We start from the raw sequence: 16,444 nt of genomic DNA on the forward strand, positions 1-16,444 counted from the left end.
TTTCGCATTGAAGAACCCAAGACTTCGAGTTCATTTTGCTTAGTAAGATTGAAGAAGAAAATTACTTTATAACTTATCATTATTTCCGACAATACCATAGATCACCTTCAAGTAAAAACTTATCATGTACCTCAAAAAAAAAAAAAAAAAAAAAAAAAAAGTTAAAAAAAATTACATTATATTACAGTAATTTTTTTTTTCATTCAGCTACCAGCTAATGTATTTTACGAAGCCTCAAGGACAATATTGTGAAAGTAGAAATGTTATTCTTTTAACTTTTGACACTTTATGTTTACTAACGCTCATTATTTCATCTATATTTTTCTTCCAGAGGGTCGTTTTCTTTTACCGATCGTTTTGGAGTGGGGGCGCTCCAGTTGGCATGGCATTACTTCAAGATCGCGAATCAGAAGAATCTGCTTCCACCTGGCGGGCCGCGACTGTGAAGAGCATTGCGCCCTCCGGAACGCCCTTCCGATGCCCCGTCACGTTGCCGACGGCGCCTTAGGAAGCTTCGGTGACATGCTCCTGTATAAGAGACTACCAGAATTGAAGACGAACATGGGCAGCAGATAGGTAAGTGAAGTTAGAAAATGTCTCATTTTCATAGATGCATATTTTATTTTCCTTTTATTTGATATTAAAGTGCACCAAAGTGTGATTTTGTTTTTTAAATGCCTAAAATGTGTATGTGAGTCATATCTATGTAAGTGATACTCTTTGTATTGAAAGAGAGTAAGTTTTTCCTTAGAAAAATATATGAAGCAAGGAAATCGTGTTTTAAAAGACAGTTTTTTTTACTAATTTGCTGTATTTTGAATAGTTATAAAAATATTAGAAAATTTATAGAAATTTTAATATTCTGCATTTGTTAGAATATGTTGCATATATAAAGTTCAAAAGGAGCAAAGAGTATGATTATCCGGTCTGAGGATACATTTATATATAAAATACTGACTCACATTTATTCCAATAATTCCTAGCGTTAATTAAGTTTATGTTCCTTGGAGATGATATGTAAAACACCTTTCTAATAACAAACTATTGATATATATATATATATATATATATATATATACTCTAAAAAAACCTAAACAATTATTCATCATTGAATTCGAATGTATATATCATAATGCACACACCAGAGTAATAATCCTGGAAGTGAATAAAAAATACTCAGGACACTTTTGCATTTGCTTAAAAAAAGTAAATATTTCTTATGTTAAGAAGCAGTATGTTATTATATGAGCAATATATTTTTATGTTTATGAGCACTATGTTCCTTAAGAAATTATCAAGGAAGCTGCATACTGCCAGTACTGTGTAACTGTATGTAATGATATTTCCAAAAAACATTTTTAGTAAAATCAAGTGTTTTTTTATAATTTGCTATCTGAGTTTTAATAAATTAATGTCGGAAATTTTTTAAAACGACGAAATAAAAAAAAAGCATCAAAAGGCAAAAGTGCTCCTACGCAGAATAAATTAAAAAACTTGGTATTTTTCATAACTAAGAAATACTTAAAATGGATAATAAACCTTAGATAATATGATGCTTAATAGGCAAAAATACTGATAAGGAATTTTGATGATTGTTTCATTCAAATGTCAAATCCTTTTCAAGAGTCCAACTGTTAATTTATAAACAAAAATTGTTACATTTGTCTCTTATTTTTTATTTTGTTTTATTTATTTTTTGGAATAGACTACTCATAAAAATTTCAGAAGCAGAAATACAGTTCTATTGATAATTCTTTTCTGTTACTGCTAAAAAAGACCATAAGACTATGAAATAACTTTTGTTTAAATAATTCGTACATTGACTTTACGTAGTTTTGATTAAAGCCCTGTTATGTGCTTTATACAGTAAAACCCTTGCCGAACGGAAGGGGGGACTTACGTCATTTATACATTGAGCGTAAGGAAAATTAGTGTTTCAAAAAGTGAACTTTCTATGGAAAAATCAGCTTAGGTATACATCAGTTTGAGAAAGCATGTATAATTTATACAACAGTAATTATTATTGTAATAAAAAGAAAAAAATAGAAAAAATGTTAATGAAAAGGATTTCTGTTACTTCTTAATAAGTAGGTAAGATATAATAATTTTTGAAACAACTGATTATTTTTCCATGAGAGAATGTCTTGCGCAACTCATTAAACGTTTCACAATAAGAAGCATAAATTATTACGATAACTTTCATAAAGCGTCCTCTTCTTTCTTCAATCTCCATTACAAAATCAGAAAGTTCCAGTGCCTTTTTTAATAATTCGTTTAACTTCGTTTAACTAACTAAGTTAAAAGCTCTTTGTCTTCCCTATTACTGCTTTCATCGTCGGCTGGTCATGTAAAACTATCCAATTCTTCATTTATTATTTCACGATCGCCATTTTTAACTAATTGTTTCATTTCTCATCTCCATATCTGAAAATCCTTCGCCGCCTATTGTTTTTACGACTTTTTTCACTTCATTTCCAATCGATGGAAATTCTTTAAAACTGTTGACAACCTCTGCCCAGCGCTGATGCCAGAAGAGATTCACTGTTGATGAATTTAGTTGCTCCCACTCAAGTAACATCATTTCTATGCAGTCTTAAGATGAATTGTTTCCACAATGCCATTAGTGCGTTGTGCTTTCCTTCATCTAATACTTCATTCACAGAGATGTTAACATGTCTGGCATAATACATTTTAAATGATTTTATGTTTCCTTGATTGGATTAAGGAAGTGGAGGAAGGAATAAAACTTTACATTTAGAATGCTGTGTTGTGAGGGCTTCAGTACCGTGACCTGGAGCACTGTCGAGAATTAGGAGGACATTAAAGTTCAAATTCTAATTTACTAAGTATTTTTGGACTTCTCTATTAAATGAATTTTCAAACCGGTCATTCAAAAGGATCGACGAAACGCGGCCGACGCTCTCTGGCATAAAGCGTATAACTTAAATTCTCGCGTTGTACATATTAAATGGTTACAACGCGTTTACTCAAAATCACGCTTTCTCAAATCGGCGTTCGACAGGGGTTTACTGTAATGTATACATTTCTATTAAATGTTTTATATTTTTTAAGATTAGACAGTTGTCTGCTAAAAAAGAAATAATAATAAAATTCACATTTTTAATCTGTTACACAGGTATACAATAGAGTTGTAAGTAACTGTCACATATTATTAGCATTATGTTAATTAATATCACACAGTTATAAAAGAATAGTTAATCTGACACATTTTAAAAGCATAAAACAAACTTAAACTTTCGTGAATTTTTACTTCGGGATAATGAGTTTTAAATAGCGAATGTCAGGGTATCTCAAATTAAGATACCTGTACCACGAATGGCACATGACGTTATTTCTGATTTTTTTAATTTTTAATCATGAGCTCTTCGACGTGTTAGACTGTAATCTAAAATTTTCAGATTGCAATTCATTTATTTTTAATATTTCTCTTTTTATTGAGATAATAAATTACTGGGCAATCTAAAACTCACGATTAGATAATTCTTCAAATGATATAGATTTTGTGCATTTTGAGTTATAATGCGAACGAAATATACAGCTGTTAAGTGAACTTAGCGCCAGAGTGTCGCTATGGTAAATAAATATACTGAATTTTAAAGAGTGCATTTATTCTATTGTGGTGTATGCGCTATCGACGAAGTAAATTTAATGCAATTCAACAAGTTTAAATGAAATGCAAGAAAAAATGCATATAATTTTATATTCCGTGCAAGGAAGTCATGTGGTGTACACATCAGATTTTGTTTTTTCTGTAGACCAAATATATATTTTTAGGTAAAGAAGCTTTATTTTTTCCTGTGATTATTTTCATCTGCAAAGATAATATGGTGTAAAATAATTTTGTGTCCATAAAACCAACGATTTGTGCCCCGTTTTAGATACAATTATGCAATGAAATGATATATATTTGCCTGATATAATATTTGAAATGATATAAGAATCTTTTATTGCATCCAAAAAAGCTATTTATTTATTATTTTAAGATTAAAATTTTTAATTTACTTTTCATTTTTATAGAACACATATCTAACAAATATTTTACTTGAAACGAAACTTGCAATCTATTTTATATTCAATTAAAATTAAATTAATGTTATTTGATTGAGAAAAAGGTTATAGTAAACCTGCTTTTCGAACCTATATAGAAGAGTAAAAGTACATCTATGTATAGTAACTGATTTTGAAAGTATTCTTATTGTACTGATAATTATCTACTGGGGAACACATTGCATGTCATAGATATTTATTTAAATTTATTCAATATTGATTTAAATTATGTTCTGCAACTTTAATGTTATTTACATCAATCAAAAAAATTGCAGATAAATGCGAAATAAGTATAATTTTATTTCTTTCCACCAGGTAGAGGTAGGAGAGATTCAATTAATTGGAACTAGGAACTGAATAATTAAAATGCATCTCTGATTTCGAAGCTATCCAAAGCTTTCATAACTTATGGTATTTTATGGTAATAAAATTCAGATTTTATCCTTAAGCATAATATTTCAGCTTTAAACTTCTGGGAAACAGGTATGTTGTATAGAAAAATAACAAAATAATATTAATCAAGATTCTTACAAACACATCAAAGAAAAAAATGTAATAAGTTTTTCAGTGTTATTCACTGATTTTCTCTTCCTAAATATTCTATTTTCTCTAGTTCAAAATTATTCATGAAAATTCTCAGTTGTTAAATTAAATTTTCTTGCTTATGCAACTTCTCCACGTATCAAAATTTCTTTATTTTGAAAAGTTATCGAGGCTCTGGTTTCTTCAGTATTTCTGAGCATTTTCAATTTTAAAACTTTTTGGTACCCTTTTAAGGAGCAGAATTTCCCAGTTATTATGTAAATTAATTTCCAGATTTCAATTTTTCTACCTGTGGTCTGTTTTGTTATATAAACAGAGCTAGTATGCCTCCTTTTATCGCTCGAAATGTTTTCAGAGCGAAAAGATTAATGCTAAGCCCATTCTTTACGAAATCCTGTTTGGTTCTGCTTTTATAATTATATTTATAAGGTCACCTTCTGAATGTAAATATGATAAATCTCTATGCCGGGAGCTATTCAAAGAAATTTGTTTAAGATATTCGAGTAATAGATCAGTAGGAAATATCAGGTGTTAAAAATGAATTACTGGATAATATTATTACAGAAAATTGTTACAAAAGATTATGATTGTTTTCCCCACAGTATTCTGCAAAAAGAAAAATTTAGAGTAGCCGAGTAATGGTTTAGTTGAAAGCACACTAGGGCTGTGTGTTTAAAAAGATGCCTTCCTGGAAAATTTTTTAAGAGAAATTGGCTCGTATTTCCCATTAAACATGGGAAAACTCACGAAAGTTCCCATGAAACTAGGTCATACGCCTGGAATTGAACCCAGGTCGGAACTACAAGTGTTCAGCTATTTTACAGCTCTGCCGCTGGTGGGAGATTAACTGCCTGAATAATACAGGGTATATCAGTACAGGTGACAGGTGAGAGCGGATCCGGACACCCGGGCGGCTTACTAGGACTATTCGGGTATCGTCCGGAATCCGCAACTGTACAACGCGATAAATCTTTGGCGCCCCAGAAGCCCGGCATCAGGAGCTTAATAGAAACTTGTTGGTGCTGTATATTGAAATTTGGGCATTTTAAACTGATATTTAAACATTTATAATAATTGCAATTTACAATACAATAATTGTATACTGATGCGCACACTGCAGCTGTTGCATAAATATTACACATTAATAATTAAACATTACCGTGGTGCATTTAATGTTCACCTTGGGAATAAATTGTTACAATAATATTTGTTTTGCACATGCGTACGTTATTACACGTACATAAACATTGCACACTAATAATTAAACATTTTACTGTTGGTTACAAGCCAGTTCTACAACGATACATACATATATACATAAATAAATAAACACACATAAGTTACCCTGGTGCATTTTACATATATAGTAGCTTTGGATCGGTTAGTTACTTTAGAGTGTTCATGTACTGGGCTCCATCATACACACACTAAATAGCACATTAACATGCCGCGCAAAAGCACTAGTACTATACAACGAGGCACTCAGGAATAAGGCAGTTACTACTGAAGACTGGGCAGGAATCTGTAGTGGACTAGGTGACATGACAAAGGTCCGGTCCCAAAGTCTGCAGTTTTTCTGTTATGAGTTTTAGTTGTCTGAGAAGAGCAGGCTACTGACAAACTTTCGGAAGAGCTAGAGTACGCCTAGACGATGGGAAATCACATATAAATGCATGGTCGGAAACGCTTTCTGGAGCGGGTAATGACGACACAAAAGTCAAGAGAGAAAGGACACTAACGGGGTGAGAAAATATTTTTATGATTCGGAGCACAAGAAAACCAACATAAAGAGACAAGGTGCCGTCGGTTTTCCAAAGTGCAAGAAACATACCTACATTCACACTTCCAGTGATAAGAACAATAAAGTGAAATTTGAAACTAATAGAATCTTTAGTGCTAAAACAAAATCTGAATTTCAGGTATTAGCGGTCTCCCAAAAGGGTTTCTTATGGTTTTTACTCTTTCGCTGAGCTTGCTGTTTAACTGCTGTTGCTCTCACTCCTGCTCAAGGATTTTTTTTGTTCTTTTAGCTTTATTATTAAGGAAAATTTTCATCGCACTTACTCAGTATGCAATTTAACAGCAAAATTACGAAAATTTTAAATACAACATGCCTTCAGAATTCCCGAAATAGTGTTAAGTGTTGGCATTAATTTTCTTTTTTCTTTTTCTTTTTTTTTTTTTTTTTTTTTTGTCTTTTCTCAGTTTATCATAAAATGTTTTTGGTCTTTTTATTATCAACTTTTTATGTGTTCAATTTTTTCGCACTTTAAAATTCATTTCAAGACCAAAATCACAACATATTTCAGAATTTCCGATAGAGTGTTAGAGGATGCCACTGATACTTTTGTATTCGCTATAATATTTCTTTAAAAATTTGCCGCTCGCGCAACCAGCCTCTTAAAATATTTATCACAACAAAGAAAAGTAAGTAATAATTTTAATGAGTTTAGCTAGTATAATTTGATAAAAATACTGAATATTTCTAACTAAAAACGACATGATTTTCATACATATTTATTTAAATCAAATACATTAAAAATGTGGAAAAAATATTTTCAAAAACTGTGTTTATTGTCTTTAACATCTCCGTTTAATCGTTTCTAGATTAAATTTGATCTTAGTATTAATTTACTGAATGACAACACGCTGGCGCTCGGAAAATTAAAGTATTTTACTCATGGCCGTTATATATTGATTTTATAGGCCCCAGTTTGTTAATTAAATTGAAATATTACATTTTTCCAAATGGCAACAGTGTTGCGAGCTGGACTCATAAATGTTTTATTTCTAACAGTGTTGCCGCTGCTCGCTTTCAAATCCTTGAGTTTGTTTATAAAAAATCATAAATGGTATACAACATATGAAATATATATTAAAACAAATTCGGGCTTCCAGGTGCACATATTCGGGTGGCGATCAACGTTATTCAGATTTGGATGGCTCTAAGCATCGTGGTTTTTTTTACTCCAAAGGGGCTTTGTCCCGAAGGACTATTGTTTTCGTTTTGCTATTTAGCGTTGAATCACTATAAACGGCGAATCACTTTTCCAACTGTTGCCACTAAATGTTAGAGTCTTGCATTATATTTGAAGAAATTAAATAATGAAAAATCTGCATAAATGTATGTCTATTTCTCGCATTGTGATAAAAAAAAACTGTACATAAAGCCATCGAATTTTTAATGACGTAATCCTTTTACGAATATGGGCATGTGGTGTAAGGATCTTAAGTTTTACTAACGTTTATTTTATTTTAAATCTTTACTATCACTTCTTATTTTCTACTTCCGGCCAGAATTATAAGCGTGAAGGTTTTTATGCAAAGTTTGTCTGGCGAACGCCAAGTACTTAAGTTGTGGCTTTTTGCCAAGCAAGAGAGAGAGGAAGCAGTGAGTTCGAAGCAGGCCGCTTACCTTAGAAGTTACGCAGTTGCTGTTTGCCTTCCAGGCCAGAGGTTTTAATCCTCTTGATAAATTAAACGTATTGTAGTGTTCACAGTCTCTGTGCTACATACGCTTCCTGTTATTATAAGGCCAATCTTCCACGTGTATTATTCTAAAGTTAAATTAGAGTTTAGTTTTATTTTTATACTTTTTACGTTAGACCCCGAGTGGCGGGTCATTGTATTCCGAAGTACGGAAGTTATTGTATATAGAGAAAAATAAAGGGTTTTGTATACCCTTCGTCTGTATCCTGTCTACTTACTACAATTAGTGAACATAGCTTTAGTAAGCTCTCTGTTCCTAGTCAGGTCCTTGTATGTTCCCGAAGAAGGTTAGAAGGAACATTGAACCTGATAGTGGCGCCCAACGAAGAAGAATAATCATGGCCGAGTTTCAAGAAGAACCTGTGCTGCCTGCAGAAACGGCTCAGAATCCAGAAATGCCAGCTGCCGCCCTGGAAGGATTCGGTTACATCGTCCAGACCATGCGCGCTTCGATGAAACCAGAAGCAACATTTAACGGAAACTCACCGGTAAGCAGTTTTTTGGAAAAATTGGATGACCACTTCATGCTCTACCCCGTACACGAGTTTCAAAAAGTTACCTTAGCTACCAGCGCTTTGAGGGGCCAAGCGCTTAACTGGTTCAAATGTATCGGCAGAAGTCTCTTGGGTCAAGCAGGAAGTCCCACCTATACTTACGAAAATTTCAAGACTGCCCTTCTAAAAGCCTTCCCTGTTGTAAGGCTCGTGCGAAATTAGAAACGGAACTTTTTAGTATATATCAACAAAGAATCGAAAACCTCTCGAGCTTTATTTTAAGAAAAATTCACGTTTTCAAGCTCTTGTATGGAAACCGTCCGGATCCTGAAATAATTCAAGTGATTTTGCCGAGGTTACTGCCCCAAGTGCAAGACTTTATTGAATTAAGAAATCCGACTACACTGGAAAAGTTATTTGAGCTAGCAATCCAGTTTGAAAGTAGAAGAACGGCGGACGTCGAAAGAAGACGCCAATATCAACAGCGAAACCAATTTGGTACGCCAAGACTACAGCAAACTCAAGCATACGGCTACGGAGAAAAAGCGAATCTTTGGGCAAGGAAACCCGAGCATTCAAAAACAGCCGGCGAACGTCGACAGTTCAATAGCAACCCAGGAAAAAAGTCTCAAGGCCAGGGGAAAAAGAAGGAAAGCACGGAAAGGAAAAATAATTTAAACTAAAACGGATTTCTGCTGACGAGAGGGTGCGGAAATCCGAAGGCCACGAAAACCCCTCTTCCTACAAGTTAAATACAGTAATGGTGAAAAATTTGACTCTTCCGAAGACTGAAGTCTTGGTGAATAATATCCCGGCCACCGCACTCCTGGATACCGGCGCGCAGTGTTCCTGTGTGGCAGAAGTCTTTTTTAGAAAGTACTTTCGCAAATACTGCATATATAATGCGGATAATACAACAGTGTTAGCGGCGCAAGGAGAAAAATGTAAGTGCGTAGGTAAAGTACCTTTGTATATCCGTATCAAGGACGAACAAGTAAAGGTGATGTTTTTTATAGTAAAGAATCTGCAAGCACATTTAATCTTAGGAATAGACTTTCTTTCAGACGCACAAGCTACACTGGATTTTAATGAAGCGTCCCTTAAGCTGACAATGAAACCAGTGCGTGTAGAAAAGGTTGAACCGCCCAGGTTAAATCTTGACCACCTGCCTAATGACGAGCAAGATAGAATCCGACAAGTGGAAAGTGAATTTGCTTCGTTATTTAGTGATATTCCAGGATTTACTCAGGTTACTAACCATAGTATTGACACCGGAGATGCATTGCCAGTTCGTCAAAAACCATACCGGTATGATAAGAATAAGGAAAAAATTATAGAATGGCATATTACCGATATGCTACGTAAAAAGATCATAACGCCCATCTCAAGTAGTTATGCTAGCCCGGTGGTTTTATGTAAGAAAAATAATGATTATCCTTTGGAGCATCCAAAAAGGTGGAGATTCGCTATTGATTACCGTAAATTAAATTCCATAACGAAATATCCGGTATATCCGTTACCGATCATAGAAGAAATTTTAAGGAACATAAAATCAACCAAATTTATGACGACTTTAGACTTAACGACTGGTTATTTTCAAATAGGGGTGAGGCCTGAGGACGTGCCTAAGACTGCTTTTATAACCAAGTCTGGCACTTATGCATTTTTGCGTATGCCGTTTGGCCTTTCAGGGGCACCGGCAACATTTCAGCGGTGCATGGACATTGTGTTAAGACCTGTTCTTGGAAAGTCCACATTTATCTATTTAGACGATATCATTATTACTAGTGATAATCTCGACCAACATATACAGGATTTAAGACAGGTGTTTTCTTTATTAAATGAGGCCGGTCTAAAAGTTAATGTCGAAAAGTGCAAATTTGCAGCCCCTGAATTAAAATATTTAGGTTACAAAATATCTCAAACAGGGATCGAGACAGATGAATCAAAAATAATCGCTGTACAAAAGTATCCGACTCCAAACACGGCAAAGGAGCTCTTTTCTCTTCTAGGACTTTGTTCATATTATAGGTCCTTTATAAAAGATTTTGCGGCTATCGCTGAGCCATTGTTAAAATTAAAAAGGAAAAAGGCAAGATTCTCGTGGACGGCCGAAGCCAATAGTGCTTTCGAAAAATTAAAACAAGCATTAACGCAAGCCCCTGTGCTGAAATTTCCTGAAAAGGATGAAAATTTAGAAATTTCAGCGGATGCTTCGGATTATGCGGTAGGAGCGGTACTTTCGCAAAATCAGCAGCCCGTGGCAGTTTTTAGCCGAACTTTAAATCAAACACAAAGAAACTATTCCGCGACCGAGAGAGAGGCACTTGCAGTTCTGTTAGCAGTGCAAAAGTTCCGAGTCTATTTTGGAAAGGCGCCGATAACAGTATACTCTGATCATGCGGCGGTAACTAGATTGTACTCAGGGAAAAATTTATCCCCAAGGTTAATAAGATGGGCACTCAAGCTGCAAGAATATAATCTGGTAATCAAGCATACCCCCGGAAAGGAAAATATCGTAGCAGATGCCCTATCACGAATTAAATTAGACGAACAGGGTAATACCGTAAAAGTTGCAATGCTTACAGCGTGTACAATAAATTCCCGAGAAACTGTAATAACCGAACTGGGTAAGGATCCTGAGTTTGGAAGTATTTATGAGTATTTGAAGGATCCTGAAAATTTTAGCCACCAAGATATTGTGGCGATAAGAAATAGGGCGGCCCATTACGAACTAATAGATGGTCTATTATTCTATACAAAAACTACGAATTCCAACAACGAATTTCGACCTGTTATCCCAGCTAGTCTTAGATTAAATATCCTGCAGGAGCTCCATGACAGCCCTTTAGCTTCTCATGCTGGTATTCGAAAAACTATCCAATGCGTACGCGAGGCAGTCTACTTTCCTGAACTGCAAAAGTTAACAAGGGCGTATGTCCAGTCCTGCCCAACATGTCAAGCAGTTAATTATATTAATTTCCGCCCGGCCGGGTTTCTAAAAAGTATTAAATCCGAATTTCCAAATGAAATAATTGGCATCGATTTATTGGGCCCTTTCCCAAAAAGTCAGTTAAATAAAAGTCGCTATCTCCTTGTTATGGTTGATCATTTTAGTAAGTGGACCGAAATTGTTCCCTTAAAACGAGCCTCCGCGAAATTAGTTACTGATTCTATTTTAAATAAATATATTTTAAAATACGGGGCGCCCCTAAAAGTTATATCGGATAATGGTCCTCAATTTGTAAGTAATATATTTGAAGACATGTGCCAAAAACTGGGCATACGTCATTTAAAAATGGTCCCGTATCGGCCGCAATCAAATATAGCGGAACGGGTCAACAGAAATATAGTGAAAATTATCCGTAGTTATGTTAAAAATTTTCATAAAAGCTGGGATAACTATGTCAATGAAGTTGCTTTCGCCCTTAGGACCGCAAAACTTGATACAACGGGCAAAACTCCTGCTGAGTTATTTCTAGGCAGAAAGATTATAACACCGTTAGATAAATTATTTTATGTGCAACAAAGAGCCCCAGAATTTAAAATGGGTGATATAGAAAAACTAATAAAAGAAGCAAAGAAGAATACTGAAGTAGCACAGAGAAAACAAAAATTATATTATGACTTGAAACGACGGTAAGTAACTTATAAAGTAGGGGATGAAGTTTTAAAAATTAAGCATTCACTTTCTTCAGCACCAGAAGATAAAACTGCCAAATTTTTTCCACGATTTGAAGGACCATATGTTATAGAAAAAATAACTCACGCTGTTGTAGTGTTAAAAGCCAGAAATGGTGAAACCTGTTCCGCAAAAATTGATCAAATTAAGCCCTACTTCGATCGTAATAAAATGCAAATCTTTTCAGATCTTTTGCAGGATCCGGCACGGCAGACACCGCAGGTAGAAGTTCCAGAGGTGGGAAAACGACAAGTACAAGGGCAAGCCAATGAGAGACAGAAGCAAGTGAAAAGAAAATTGCCCCGCGGAAAAATTGAATGTAACAAGAAAAAGAAGCCGTTCCACCGTCCAGAAAACAGAGTTCACGAACACCCCCAGAATGAAGAAGGGAGAAGGACGACGTATGTGGAGAGGACCAGGAGAAATGACGGCAACTATAACCCGGCTTTAAAACGGAAGATCTACTCATCCGACAGAACTCTCCGCAGCAAAAGTCGCCGAACTGCGGAAGGGCCATCAGCGGCGGAGGAAAAAGTTCAAGGAAAGTTTGAAAGGCCAGCAACGAGGTCCCAGCAAGAACACGGAAGAAATTTCCCGGTTCCGCCAAGACCAGCTGCCATCAAACGGCAAAGACCACAAGCAGAGGAGAAAAGGAAAGTATTCAAGGGTGGCCGTACTGGTGAAAAAAGGAAGCTCCCAGAGGAAAGCACTGAAGGGCGAGCCCATACAAGAAGGAGGATAAACCAAGCTACTATCTGCAGTACCTTTAAAGACTGGGCCCAGAAAAGGATGTCCGAATATTACAAAGATAAGTAAAATTTTATGTTACTTTGCAAACGTAAGTTAATCTTTCATTCTTACTGCAAGTGGCAGATTTCAAGAAGTTTTACCTCATGCGAGGTCTACCTTTATCGCCAAAAGGGCGAGAAATGAGTTGTGACCGATTTTCGTATTATGTTTTTAAATTACTCGTGCGTAAAACTAAAGTTGATGTATAATAGCGTTGTGTAAAGACTTAAATATTGTAAAAAGTTATTGTATACATTTTATTTAAAACATTCTAGCAAGAAAGAAGTTTTAGTCTGAAAGACTTTTTGAAATGTAGTATTATTTCAATGTAGAAAGAATTGGCACTTGCTTTGAAAAGAATAGAAGTTAACAATGTACTACTAATATATGTTTTCAAATCTGTAAAATTAACAGCATGTTGATATGTTCTGTTATTTTAAATGTTAAGAAATACCGTGATATGGTAAAAGTGAAAGTAATGTTAAAAATTTGTTATTCGTGTGACTGTAAAGTCTAAATCATGGCGAATATGTGTTAACGGTTCAATGATGTAGTTAGGCTCTCTGACGCTACACTTTAGAGTTAGCCACTTTTAGAATAGTACCTCAGGGTTTAGAGTTGAAATTAGGGTGTGTTAAGAGGTCTCGTTATGTTGAATTTTGATTGTAGGAGGAAGTGTGGCACACGTAGACAGAAACACACTCGTGTTTGGTGTTCTTTTACAACACATGTCAGAGAGCACGGGGAGAGATAATTAAAATAGTCATGAATGAAATAAGAATGTTAAGAGCACTATAATTGTATATGTTACTTGCCATGTCATTGTGTAACATTTCATTAAACTAGTTTTCCTTCCAGATCTCTGGAAGGAACCAGAATTGAATAAAAGCTCCTGGTTAGATGCAGTACAGATGAAAAAAAGATTGTTGTATATCCTGGGAGCTGCTATTGTAACAAATTTCTTTCTTTTAAATTTTCTAGTTTCTAACGAAGTTGTGTTTGTAAAAGGTTGGCCTCGCGTTAGATTCTAGAGCTAAAAGTTTTCAACAAGGTCGTTTTAGACCTCAGTTTCAAACTAATTAACTCTGGCGGGAAGTATGTAAGGATCTTAAGTTTTACTAACGTTTATTTTATTTTAAATCTTTACTATCACTTCTTATTTTCTACTTCCGGCCAGAATTATAAGCGTGAAGGTTTTTATGCATAGTTTGTCTGGCGAACGCCAAGTACTTAAGTTGTGGCTTTTTGCCAAGCAAGAGAGAGAGGAAGCAGTGAGTTCGAAGCAGGCCGCTTACCTTAGAAATTACGCAGTTGCTGTTTGCCTTCCAGGCCAGAGGTTTTAATCCTCTTGATAAATTAAACGTATTGTAGTGTTCACAGTCTCTGTGCTACATACGCTTCCTGTTATTATAAGGCCAATCTTCCACGTGTATTATTCTAAAGTTAAATTAGAGTTTAGTTTTATTTTTATACTTTTTTACGTTAGACCCCGAGTGGCGGGTCATTGTATTCCGAAGTACGGAAGTTATTGTATATAGAGAAAAATAAAGGGTTTTGTATACCCTTCGTCTGTATCCTGTCTACTTACCACAATTAGTGAACATAGCTTTAGTAAGCTCTCTGTTCCTAGTCAGGTCCTTGTATGTTCCCGAAGAAGGTTAGAAGGAACATTGAACCTGATAGTGGAAGACCAAATTTGAAATTTGGATTTTGTTTTATGATCGATTTCCTGTTTTGTGAAACTTTAACGAATTTTTGATTAACAAACTCAAGGATTTCAAAGCGAGCAATGACAACGCTCTACGGCGGGGGAAAATCTTTTTATCTCCAGCGGATGCGGAACTGTGTATTGTAAATTCTGAAGATATGTTCATCTTAAAATTATTTTGCGACATTGCTACTGAACTGTATTTGATGGTTTATGTGCAAAGAACATGATATTTAATAAATAAAGGTAAAACACAAAACGTTAAAAAAACGCCACTTTGGACGTAATTTAAAATCTGAAACCTTTCAGATTTTGTTCCCACAATGCGAAGAACATACATATAGATTATTCTTTATTTAATTTCTTCATAAATAATGCAGATTGATAATATTTTGTGGCAACAATTTGAAAAGTGATACGCTGTTTATATTGAAGCGATGGAAATAGAGCCCCTTTTGGGCAAAAATATAGCCAGAATAAAACCCAGTCTTTCTAACGTTATTCTAAGAATCCAGGTAAAATTCCCTCTTTGCGAAATATGTCCAATTTTGAGTAACACGAACTTTACATTCGAGCAGTCTTTACATTCAGATCATACTCGGCAATCTTTGCCATTTGGCAATCTTTATTCTGCGGCAAAGAATTATGCGGCAGATTTCATTTATTTTATTACGGAGAGCAGTTATGATTTAAATTTGAACCTTTTAAATGAGAAAATAAAAATACATTTAAATATATGTGAGATTTATCTATAGTCTCGCTTCCACTCAAAAATTTAATCACGCAATCTTGAATCTCACTAGGTTTCATTTATTTCGAAACAGGAGTAATTGTTAAATTGCAATAGATTGTCTGAAAGATATTTCTCTGTGCTTTCCCCTATGCATATCCGCGTGTCCAACTTCACTTTTGCTCCATGCGCAAAGTGATGATGGATTATTAGATAGGGTCCAATGTATATGCAGATTTGATTGTTGGGCCGTCGCAGAGAGAGGTGTGTTTAAGCTATGATTACCATTTTCAATTTAAACTGTCAGCCTAGCAGACATTGATTGAATTAAGAACTGCACAGTGGCACAAATAGCGCCCTGTTCGAAATAGGTAATAAAACTAAACATTCATGCAAGTATACTCTACGCAGATATTTCCTTGATTATTGAGCATGTTAGGAAAACAAACACAGGAAATCGTCATCTTTTTCCATCTTGAAATTGAATATTGTTCTCATGTAAGGTAAATAACGCAACATTTAACACTTGCTATTCCAAGCAAAAGTTAACCGTTAGAAATGTGTAAACTTCAGCATCATACATAGGTATATCTATCTATCTATCTATATATATGTCTATATAATTTATATACTAAAGTAATATTCATTATATTATCTCCTAATACAAATTTAGTAGAATGTATGTAATCAACCCATAAACATGAAGTGAAAAAAAGAAATGCTAACTTTTAATATGAAAATTAATAAATCAAGTAATTATCGTCATTGATCGGAAATTGATTGACTTTTCAAGGAGAACAAACCAACCCCCATTCAATAAACAATAATTAATAAATGCGAAGGTGCTTCTTTTTGTACTCAAGCAAGATTGACGATGCCAAATTGGCAATTTTAGTTAAGGTCAAAGTTCTAATCGAGCTTTAATTCAATTAGTGAGATTA

At 34.6% G+C, this 16,444-nt stretch overlaps 1 protein-coding gene across 1 annotated transcript in view; it reads left to right on the forward strand.

Annotated features, from left to right (window-relative positions):
• Positions 1 to 313: 313 nt before the first annotated feature.
• Positions 314 to 16,444, forward strand: part of LOC118184976 (prolactin-releasing peptide receptor-like) — a 396,902-nt gene continuing 380,771 nt past the window's right edge. Inside the window, exon 1 of the mRNA XM_085817523.1 lies at positions 314 to 576. The gene's annotated coding sequence lies outside the window, so the exon portion shown is untranslated. The remainder of the gene's footprint in view (positions 577 to 16,444) is intronic.

The sequence above is a fragment of the Stegodyphus dumicola genome, chromosome 5, assembly GCF_044657685.1.
Source record: "Stegodyphus dumicola isolate Sdum_Otavi_A_Nest chromosome 5, ASM4465768v1".
Lineage (NCBI taxonomy): Eukaryota > Metazoa > Arthropoda > Arachnida > Araneae > Eresidae > Stegodyphus > Stegodyphus dumicola.